Raw genomic sequence first — 10,873 nt, 5'->3', positions numbered from 1 at the left:
TTAGTGAGTTTAACAGTTCATAAAAAGGGCGAGGAAAGCAATAAAATCATCGAAAAGGGACACATTACGACGCACCCTTGAGAGGTGCGTCACGGTTCTCAGAAAACTAACCACTTTGACTTTGCTATTTCTCCTTTTTATTTAACGAATCTCAAATTATGGGACAGGATACGTTCTGTTTGATTTATGGATCGATTGCGACAGAACGCGTGATCAATTTCGCAGCGTGAGGCTTAGGCTTAGGGGTTAGAGTCAATACTCATAATATGAATTGTGTGTTGTGTGTGTTCTTTTCACGTCGAATTTGGGGCTGTATTTATAGGGAAGAGTTCGTGGAAAAAAGACAGAATTGCAAAGTTCTAATCCACAAAGAATTAGGAAAAAATACGTACCCAGGTATTTTCAGCGCCCAGGCCTGGGCGCCGAAGATTTCGGCGCCCAGAGCCAGGCGTTGAAAATAGGGTCTGGGCTGTTTTCTTAGTCAGATTCGGATTCCTGAAATCCGTAGTGTTTGAGACTTAATCGAGTCTTTTAGTGCATATCAATTTCATGACGGAATGCGTCTGGGCCCGTTACGAACTCTAGGCTCGTTAGGATTTTAATTAATACGTAACTCTTATTTCCGAATCATATTAGGAATAGGATTCTCGCAGTTTTCTATCTCATTTAGGATTTATGTTGGAGTGCAACGCCTAATTCTGACAGGTTTCTATCTTTTATGACTTGCCACTTTTAACAGCTGCCCATTACGGCAGTTACTATTTTTAGCAGGTTTCCATAAATAGCAGGTTTCGGGTGAAATGAAAAGGGGAGTTGAGATTCGTTTATTTTATAGGAGATGCGTTGTCAAGTGGAGATTTATGCTTTCATCATCGAACCTTTCCCTTTCGTGAATGGGGATAAAAGTAGGTGTCTACAGTTAGCCCCCACTTTGACTGAGTCTTGGAGTAAGACGATGGTCAAAGTATTAGACGGAGTGCGTCACACAAGCCATGGTGTATGTGACCTGTTTTGCGAGGGTCTCACGAGCCCCCGAGTGATAACATTTGACTTAAGGGTCATCACTTGAAATGTCGACATATCCCTCACGTGTCATTGGGATTTGTCAACTGGCAGTATAGAAACTTCCTCACTTTGTCATTGGAAGGATCTAAAGGTGCGTAGAAACTCCCTCACTTTGTCATTGGGAGCAGCTACAGATGTTTTCGAAATCAAAGCTATAAAGTGTAATTGGGCCTGGCCAAGCCCAATCACGAGGTAAAAATGTTTTTAAAGATTCTCATTTTTAGGGCTAGCTAAACGAGAAAACCCCCTTGTTTTTATGGGACGTAAAACGAAGGAAAATCCAGCACATCACTCTTTTTTGGAAAAAACGGAATACCAATCCTTTTAATTTTTGGAAAAGGGAAAACCAGAAAAAGTTATCGCTGCAGCGACTAAGGACCTGCACGGTTAGTGATGCAGACCCCGCCGGCTAAAGATGGCGAGCCTGTCCGCTAAGGGTGGACACCCCGTCCGATAGAAGTGGACGCATCTGTTTTTGAATTTTGAAAATAAGGACCTACGCGGCTTGTGAAATGACCCCGCCGGCTAAAGACGGCGAACCTGTCCGCTAAGGGTGGACACCCCGTCCGATAGAAGTGGACGAATCTGTTTTGAAATTTGTTTTGTGTTTTTTTGAAAATAAGGACCTACGTGGTTTGCGCCGTAGACCCCGCCGGTTGAAGATGGCGAGCCTATTTCATTTTGTTTTTGGAAGATTCTTTTTTCGAAAATTGAGGACCTGCGCGGCTAGTGACGCAGACCCCGCCCGCTGAAGGTGGGTGATCCCTGTCCGCTAAGGGTGGACGTCCCTGAATTCGTTTTTTCGATTTGGGAACTCGCGCGGTTTGTGACGCGATCTTGCCGACTGAAGATGGGCAAGTTCCTATTTCTTTGGTTCTTTGTGATTTCTTTTGAGAATTTCTTTTCATTCATTCTTGCAAGAGCGAATTCTTTCGAGGGATGCTCGAATTTAGTTGTAACCTGAACGTGGGATGACAACGTGTTCAAACGGACCTTTGTCTTGCGACCGTCTGCTTTCGTGATTTTGAGCTAGTCTTTACGGCTCGACTTGGTCTTCGATCAGAGGACCGTGCACAAGTGTCAATGACGACCTTTCGATGAGGTCGAACCTGTTGTTTTTTTTTTGAGATATCCAAACATGATATGGTGTATGGCGCAGTCCGGGAATGTGATTTTGATCGTGCGCTCCTTGTTGGAGTCTATTTTTCGCGAGCCCCCAAGCACTGGGGCTCGTCGGTTGTTTTTCGCATCTTGTAATTATGTTTGGGGTCATGCTCGTATGTGCGAGCGACCTTTTATAGTAGTGTGCTACTTTAGCGAAGCCGTGGAGTGCGACTTTAGTTTTCAGGCGACATCCGGTTTTAGCTAGGCCCGGGTTAATCCTTTAACACACAAACATTTTTTATTTGGAAAACCAACGACTTGACGACACATATTTTTGGTGTTTCGAAGAATGACCATGATATTTAACTTGTTTTTTTTGAAAAGTGTACATAAGTATTTTCTGAGACGAGTCTAAGTTTCGACCAAGTTTTAATGTTTATATTTGCTTATTTGGGAGCTAAAGGTGCTTTGGGCTTGATCCTACTTGCAATAGGGCCTCGTGTTTAGCAACACGGTCTTCCTGTTCCGCGTTTTGTGAAATCTGGGCCTTGGGCTGCATTTTCAGCCCCCGAGGCCAGGCGTTAAACATTTCGACGCTCAGCCGTGGGCGCTGAAAGTCTTTTCCTGGTGATATTTGACTTTCGGATTTCCTAACACGTTTCCGAATGGGATCAGGATGTCACTGGGTGCGTCCAGCTATATATAGGGGCTAGATACGTCCCTATTTTCCACCACTCTCAAATTCTTTCCCTCTTTTTTGCTGTGTTTTAATTACTCATTGCTTTTGCCATGTCGATCCCTACTTTCTCACTCCAACGGACTGTTAGGCGTTGGCTACGGGCCCTTACTCCCACAGAAAAGGCTTTGTTAAAAGAATACCACTTAGAGGCACTTTTAGGCTTACAACAAATTAATATTGATTTTAACTTTTTGCATGATGCCCTAAGCTTTTGGGACTCCGATCATCATGTTTTTGCCTTTCGGGGCAACGAAATATGTCCTTTGCCCGATGAATTTGCTGCGATCCTTGGTTATCCTACTAATGCTACTCCTGTTACTCCTGGCACTATTGAAAAGGGTAAAACAACCATAAGGGCTTTCCTAGGACTAGATGATAACATGTTTGCTGAAATTGTTGTAGATGACAAGGTTAACTTGGCAAAACTTGTAAAACATCATTTTAGGCCTAGTAAGAATATGACCGAACAGAAATTGAATATTCGAGCCCTTGTATTTTGCTTATTGAATCACTATTTGCTGTCGAATAACAATGGTGAGTTCGGTGACATAAGGTTGATCCCCTTGATTAGCCAGATGGAAAGTTGTTATTCTATTATGCCGTTGGTTGTTGCCGAGACTTTGCTGAGCGCGGATGAGCTGAAGAAGGATGTCAAATCTGAACATTTTAAGGGAAGCCCCCTATTACTGCAGGTAATCGATTTTCTTCTTTGCGCACGCATACGCCCCTTTTGCATATATTTCTTTTGCCTGGGGCTGAGTTTCAGCGCCCAGGGCTGGGCGCTGGAGTTTTCGGCGCCTGGTCCTGGGCGTTGAAACTGCGCCCCAGGGACCGTTTTTTTTCTTTTCATTCTTTTGATTCGGTCGTACCTGTTTTTGCAGATTTGGCTTGCGGAACGGCTTAGACTTTTGGAAGCTCCTGCCGATCCTAAACATTATCGCCCTATAGCCTTGGGTAACCGAAAATACTTGCACCAAGGCTAGGACGAGGCCGAATGGACCTCCTTTTTTACTTATGGCATTTGTTCTATTAAGTGGGTGGTACCATGGTGGGGTTTGACTACTATGACAGGGGGTTCTGATGTATCGGTTTATGTTTCTTTGTTGGGGCTATCTCGTCCCATTTATATTTTCCCTTACCGAGTCATGCGTCAATATGGTTTAAGGCAGACTATCCCCTTTTCTAATACGGTACCACCTAAGGTAGCGGCCTTTTCACAAACACGGGTTCTAGTGTGGGCTAAGTATTATGATGGTCTCCCGCGTTGGGCCGTAGCTACAAATGGCTTTGTGGGTCTTTCTGAAAACTACAAGTTGTGGATGAGCTCCGATGATAAAGATGTGAGGGCCGAGGCTCGTAATGGGGAGCCGGCTGAGCTTTTGATACCTCGTATTCGTGTTAAGTATGATGGTCCTGATTCTGCCAGACCTCGTACCTATAGTATTAAGACTGTGAAAGCTCGTCCTGATCGAAAGCGAAAGGAAGTTCCTCCCCGTTCCAGTTTTAGGCCTAAAAAGATGCCTAACATGAAGGGGCCTGTTGTTGTTAAAAGAAATGCAAGCTCTCGCGGAGATCGTCGCCGGAACAATGTGTGGGTTAGGAAGGCTCAGCCGCCTGTAGAAACAGTGGCTAGTCTAGTTGATGATAATAATCCTTCTCCCACCATTGTCTGTGCCCTTGAGGCTGAGCGGGCTATAACTGAGAATGTTTCTGAAGCCTTGGCATCTTTGGAAGTTAGTGTCCAGGAGCCGGTTCTTATGGAGATTGATATTGGGGCAGCGCAGAAGACTGTGGGGGTGGATCCTGCGAACATTGCCCTCTACAAGACTTTATTTGATGATCCGGAAGAACTAGAGTAGTGTAGTTCTTGATAGGGTGTAGGTGCCCTCTATTTATTTCAGTTGTGTTTGTTTTTATTCCTAGCACTTTGTTTTCCTTCTTATTATTTCTCAATAAAGGCGTATTTTTATTTTTCATTTTCATTTATTTTTGTTTCTCCTCTTTTTTATGTATTTTATATGTCTAACACTTTTTGCACAAAGAATATTTGTATTTTTTTATTGGGACCGAATCCTTGGTAAGGATTGCCTACGTATCTTGTCAGAATCAGGTCGCGCGTAGTTCTAGCTTTAGAATAAGTTCTAGTATGCCGGATTTCGGTAGATATGCCCTGAGGTGGAAGCATATTACTTAATCGGTCAAATGAGTGAAGTATTATCATTATTTTCATCTGCCGTTTTTTTTTTGCCATAAGTCGCGTAAAATATAAAATTCGAAATTCGACTAATTTGTATGGCTATATTCTTGGTAAGCCTATTTGGATACGTACTGTACCCCCCAAGTGTTCGTTATTTTTCCGTTGTGTGCGGATAAAATGACGAGCACTTCTGAAAAGAAAATTTTTGTCAGGCAGAGAGTTTCAAAGCCCAGGCTGGGGCGTCAGAAATTTCGGCGCCCAGCCCTGGGCGCTGAAAATGACTTGGGCGGTCAATTTTTGACGCTTTGCTTCACATGTTCTTGCATTTATTTCTTTTTTGTGCCTTGATATTTTAAAAGTCAATTTTGAGGCTAATTTTGGAGGCTTTTTTGGCTGTTAGCGTGAAATGCGTTTTTGTCCGGATTAATTTTTTCTATTCGTGACTCGAAACAGTTTTGAAAATGGGGTTAGGGTGCGGAAGTTATGAAGATCTTTGTGTAGGATTTTGAGGTGGGTTGAAGTGCGTGTTGTTAGTGAAGGGTATGATGGAATCTATGTTTTATGAATCTGTTTCTTTGGTAACATTTGCATTGTTTAGGATTTTGATTTCCTTTGATTTCTTTGGGTTGCATGGATTGACTCTTATGATGACACTGGTTGGCTTTTTAGGTTTTGGGGGTATGAATGGGATAGTGCGGTTTATTTTGTGGGTTTCGGGAATTGGTTCCCATGGCATTATTTCAAAACCGAGTGGGCTTTGTTTGTTGGGCCTAGAGTGGGCCGCCTCTTTATTTTAGTATTTTGCAAGTACATTTGGTGCTTATTTAATGTTAGAATAAAAATTTTAGGAGAAATATTACGCCTTTATTGATTCACACTGAAATAAAACTGACCTATATTCTAAGGGGCCTTAGGACCATCTAAAGTCTCTATTATTTTTTTCAATCAATCTAAAGAACTACTAGGCGCTTTTTACTAATGGTGCTCTATATGGCTCAAGCCTGGGGTTTAGTCTCATAAAACTTCGGTCCTTCATCGGTACTCATCTTGAATTCCATTCCTTTTGCATTGACCCACTGATATGTCTTCACCCATCCGTTCTCGACCTCTTCTAGTGTTGATGCAGGAGAGATTAACCGGGTTGGATCGAAACCTTCATCTTGTAAAGCTAGGGTAGTCATCACAGTCTCGTTCTCCATAGGCCTCGATTCGTTAAACAATGTCCATAGAGCCTGGTTGTCCAATATTTCAGCTGTTTTAGTCTTGGTGAGGTGGGGTGCCTCATCCAAGGTGTGGCAGTCATGGAAATTTTCAAATCCGAGTTTTAGCAAGCCATCCTGAACGAAGGGTTCAGGGAAATCACAACATGGGTGTTTTTCTCCTTCTCGAACGAACATCCCGTTAAGGGTCCTTTGATACGGGGGAAGGAGGGTGGTTTGTTTGGCATTTTTAAGGCGTAGCCTAGACAGGCGGTCAGCAATATCTTCCTCCGTTGGTTCATAGACTAAGCCAAAGGGAGTAGATTTGTTGGGAAAAGGATGGAATGTGTATTCCTTCTTCCTTATGCCCAATGGGGTTCCTGGGAAATAACCTTGAGCTAACAGCATTCTAGGGATGACTCGGGATGCATGCGGGTCTAGGAATGCTGGATCATAATCTTCGATGAACTGGATTGTTTCTTCCATTTGAAACCCGTAAAGGTCGTCTGCTGTTCCGGCAGTTCCAACCATAGTGTAACTGACGTCGAGAGGAGGGGCGCGAATTTCTAGTATTACCCCGTTATGGTTAAGTTTAACCATTTGGTGCAAGGTAGAAGTCACACCTCCTAAGTCATGGAGCCAAGGTCGCCCCAAGAGGAGGTTGAAAGTGGGCTTGATGTCGATTATTTGAAACTCCGTGGTGCGTGCCACAGGCCCGGTTTGTATGGTAAGATTGATTTTTCCCAATACAGGCCTTCGGGAGTTATCATAAGCTCGTACCCCTTGTATGGAGGTTTGGAAGTCATCATTTCCTAGCCCCAAGCAATGGGCGGTTCGCAATGGGCAGACATTAACTGCCGAACCATTATCTACAAGCGCTAGGGGGATGTTTTGTCCTTTGCATCCAACCACTAGGTAAAGGGCTTTATTGTGAGCACCCCCCTCTTTGGGTAAGTCTTTGTCAGTGAAAACTATGGCGTTTTCTCCGGCATCTCTCGTGACATGGCTAACCAATGAGTCAGGTGTGATATCAGTAGGTACTGAGATGAGATCGAGTGAGCGAATAAGCTTTTCGCGATGTTCCTTTGAAGTACACATGAGATCCCAGATGGTAATCTCGGCCTTGGTTCTTTTTAGTTGTTTCAGGAGAGGATTTTCAATGACTTCTGCGACGGTGGCGTGCCGTCCATTCTCAGGAGTTTGCCTAACCGGGACATCGTCCATAGGAGGTGGGTGAATATCCGGTTGGTATATTCTTCCGGATCGGGTGAGGTTGTCGACCTCGTTCTCCTGAGGGGTGGTGTCAATGAGAGCATACCCGGGCCAAGTTTCGGTGAAGAGGTCCTGGCCCGATACTTGAGATAGGTAAATATCTTCAGCATCATCATTCCACACACCGCACACTTCTCTCTCGATTCGATCCATAGGGACCACAGCGAGTGGTGCACCTTGAGGCGTGATGTACACCGTGGGGTCGAAATTCTCTGGTTGGTCGAGAGAGATGTGACAAGAGCCGAGTGGGCTCTTGTTGTTGTTGGGTTTGCCAATGTTAGGGAGAGGTATCACTTCATCCTCTATCATGTCCTGGATCGTATGTTTTAGATTCCAGCAGTTTTCAGTGTCATGCCCATTTCCTTGATGGAATTTGCAATAAGTACCTTCGACCCAATATTTGCTTTTGACAGGAGGGTCATGGGTGGGGCCTATAGGTCTCAACTTTTCTTGATTGGTTAGTCTTTCAAAGGCTTGTACCAAAGTCGACCCGAGTGGGGAAAACTTTCGGTCTCGGACCCATCTTCCAGGGCTTCTTCGGGCGGGAGTCTCTTCTACAGATAGGTGTTGTTTTTATACGTGGGTTTGCTTTGTATGGTTTTGGCGAGGTCGTCCTCGATCTTTATTCCCACATCATAAAATCTTTTGAAAGTGTCAAGTCTCAGGTACCTAAGGTGTTGTCTGTAAGCCGGGTCCAGGTTGTCAATGAATTTTTGGACCAATTCTGTTTCGGGAGGCCTATTGATTAGTTGGGCCGCCTGGTCCCTCCATCTAGCAAAGTAGGTCGTGAAACCCTCATTTTGCTTTTGGAAGAGAACTTCCAGCTCGCGCATGGTTACTTGGAAATCCATGTTCGACGAGTATTGCTTGATGAAGACATTGACAAAGTCTTCCCAAGTGGGGAAGAGCTTAGGGTCCTGGTGATAGTACCATTTGAGCGGCACAGGTTCCAAGGACAAAGGAAAGGCATGTAAATACATGGACTTGTCCACGCCTTTCAAGTTCATGGCATTCACAAAGCTCAGTAGATGATCACGGGGGTTGTCCGTGGCCTTGAACTTTGGTAAGTCAGATGAACTGAACTTTTCTGGTAGTTTGCCAGGAAAAGGTTCAGGATCGAGGGAGAAGTATTTGCTCCCCATGGTTTGCTGTAGGACCATTTTTTCAATCCTCTTCTCGTTATCGAGGTCATTTTTGGCTTGCGCAGCCGCTAAAGCTTCATTTTCCATTTTCAATTGGCCCATAAGTTGGGTCATTTGGACCATCTGGTCTCGCAAATCTTCGATGGACATGTTTGAAGGTGCGAATCGAGGTTGGGGAAGCGGAGATCCTTGAAATGAGGGACGACGGACGGAGCTTGGAGTCACTAAACCTGATGTTGGTGATGTATCTTCGAGACGCACTAACCGTTGATTCCCTGATCGGCACCAAGTGGCAGGACCAGTCCTAGGCATAAGATAAGCTAAAGTTTAGGTTCCCAAAGTTTCAAGCATTACTTAGTCTAGACTTCGGCTCTCTCTATTGGTTCTTCATCTTTCTTTTGTTGGTTACACTTTTTTGGTCTTTTTTTTTTGTCATTCTTTGGATTTTCGAAACACTTGCCCGTGTGACATTCATAGTTGTTAGCATGTTCGGTTTTGGTGCCGAGCATTGTGGTCGTAGGAGGCCTAACAACGACACAAAGAGTTATTAATTTTTTACGAGTCGCTTTTGAAATCGAGTGCTTTTCTTACGCCCTCGTAGCAATTCTTTTTACGAAGATTTTTTGTGCTACGTATTTTCCTTTTGCGCGGGCACCGAGGCTGCTGCGCCTGACCAGAAGGCCAAGCAGCAACTTCAGCCCCCAGCGAGGGGCGTGAGAAATTCTGGCGCCCAGCCAGGGGCGTTGAAAATGCGTCCCTAGCTGGTTCTCGTTTTCTGTCTTCTGTTTATGCGACTTCGATTTGCGTGCTTGCCTAATAACGTCCTTTACGCGTAGCAGCGTTTGTGAGATTCGTTACAGGCCATCCCGAGCGTCGATTATTTTTGTGGCGATCATTCGGGTTTGCGGAACACGTGTTTCGGTATAACTCTTTGGCAAATTAGTCTATGAATGTTTGGGCAATTTTTAAGGTCGTTGGTTTTCTAGGATAGTTTGTCACACACAATCACATATCGCTACACATAACTACATTACAAACATGGACTTGAAAATTAAGTATGTCACGTAGTTTATGATAGGCTTCTATGGGTAGTTTATTTGCGCCTGGCTTGGTACCGCTTCTATCGTAGATCCAACACATGCCCCGGTCGAGGTAGTGTCTTCAACAGACGAATTTCGCCCAAGAGGCCAACCCGCAAGTGCAAGCCAAGGGGGCATGCAGGCGAGAGGGACCTAATGAGCGAGCGATTGGGTTCGGGATAGGTGTACTACCTGCACAAGTACCGAGTGGGCAACATGCGCGGCGTATGCACCCCCCTATTGGCGGAAAAAAGGTATCCTTAGTCCCAACTCCCGAGGGAGCCGAGATTCGTTATGCGGTTCTGCCCGTTCACATTAATATGCTGATTTTCAGGTCGTCCCAACTTGATGGGGAAATAAACGCGGGGTAGGATCGTTTCACCCTTCGGCTATTTTGATTACCTACAAGCACGAGTATTTCCTTCACTATCCCCAGTGGAGTCGCCACTGTGAGGGGGTCGAAATAGCACGAGGCTAATGCGTGACCTCGCCCCTCGTGGGTGTGACGATTCTTTTTATTCAATCAAGTGTAATTGGATTTCCTGTGAGTTTACACCCAATTGACTAGTAGTATAGGAGTCGCCATTCAGTTTTTAACAACAATGAGAAAAACTGACAAAACCCGGTTATCGTGACATAAAGTGAGTGCAATTAGCTTTGACCACGACGGCCACAGGTTCCCTTGTGATCCCTGGTGTGGGGATCTCTCAACATACACCCGCAAGGTAGAGATTGAGGGTTCGGGGGACTGTAACTACCGAGAGGAGTACTTCGCTCGTCGATAACTCCAGAGGCAGGATATCCTTACTAGCTCAGCATAAATAATTGAAGGGACATGCGTTAACTATTAAACTAATCTGAGTTGATTTTAGCAATATGCAACATATAATACTAGATCAATTGCGATTATCTGATTTAGATTGCATTAAGGGACCTAGCATGATAATCCAATTTCCCAAAAATATTATATTTGTTAGGCGTGATAGAACAATCAGATTTAGTTAGTTTAACAGTTCATAAAAAGGGCGAGGAAAGCAATTAAATCATCGAAAAGGGACACATTACGACGCACCCTT

This window comes from Spinacia oleracea, chromosome 5, assembly GCF_020520425.1.
Source record: "Spinacia oleracea cultivar Varoflay chromosome 5, BTI_SOV_V1, whole genome shotgun sequence".
In the NCBI taxonomy this organism is placed as follows: domain Eukaryota; kingdom Viridiplantae; phylum Streptophyta; class Magnoliopsida; order Caryophyllales; family Amaranthaceae; genus Spinacia; species Spinacia oleracea.
The sequence above is the reverse complement of the archived record's forward strand: the minus strand, read 5'-3'. Positions refer to the sequence as shown.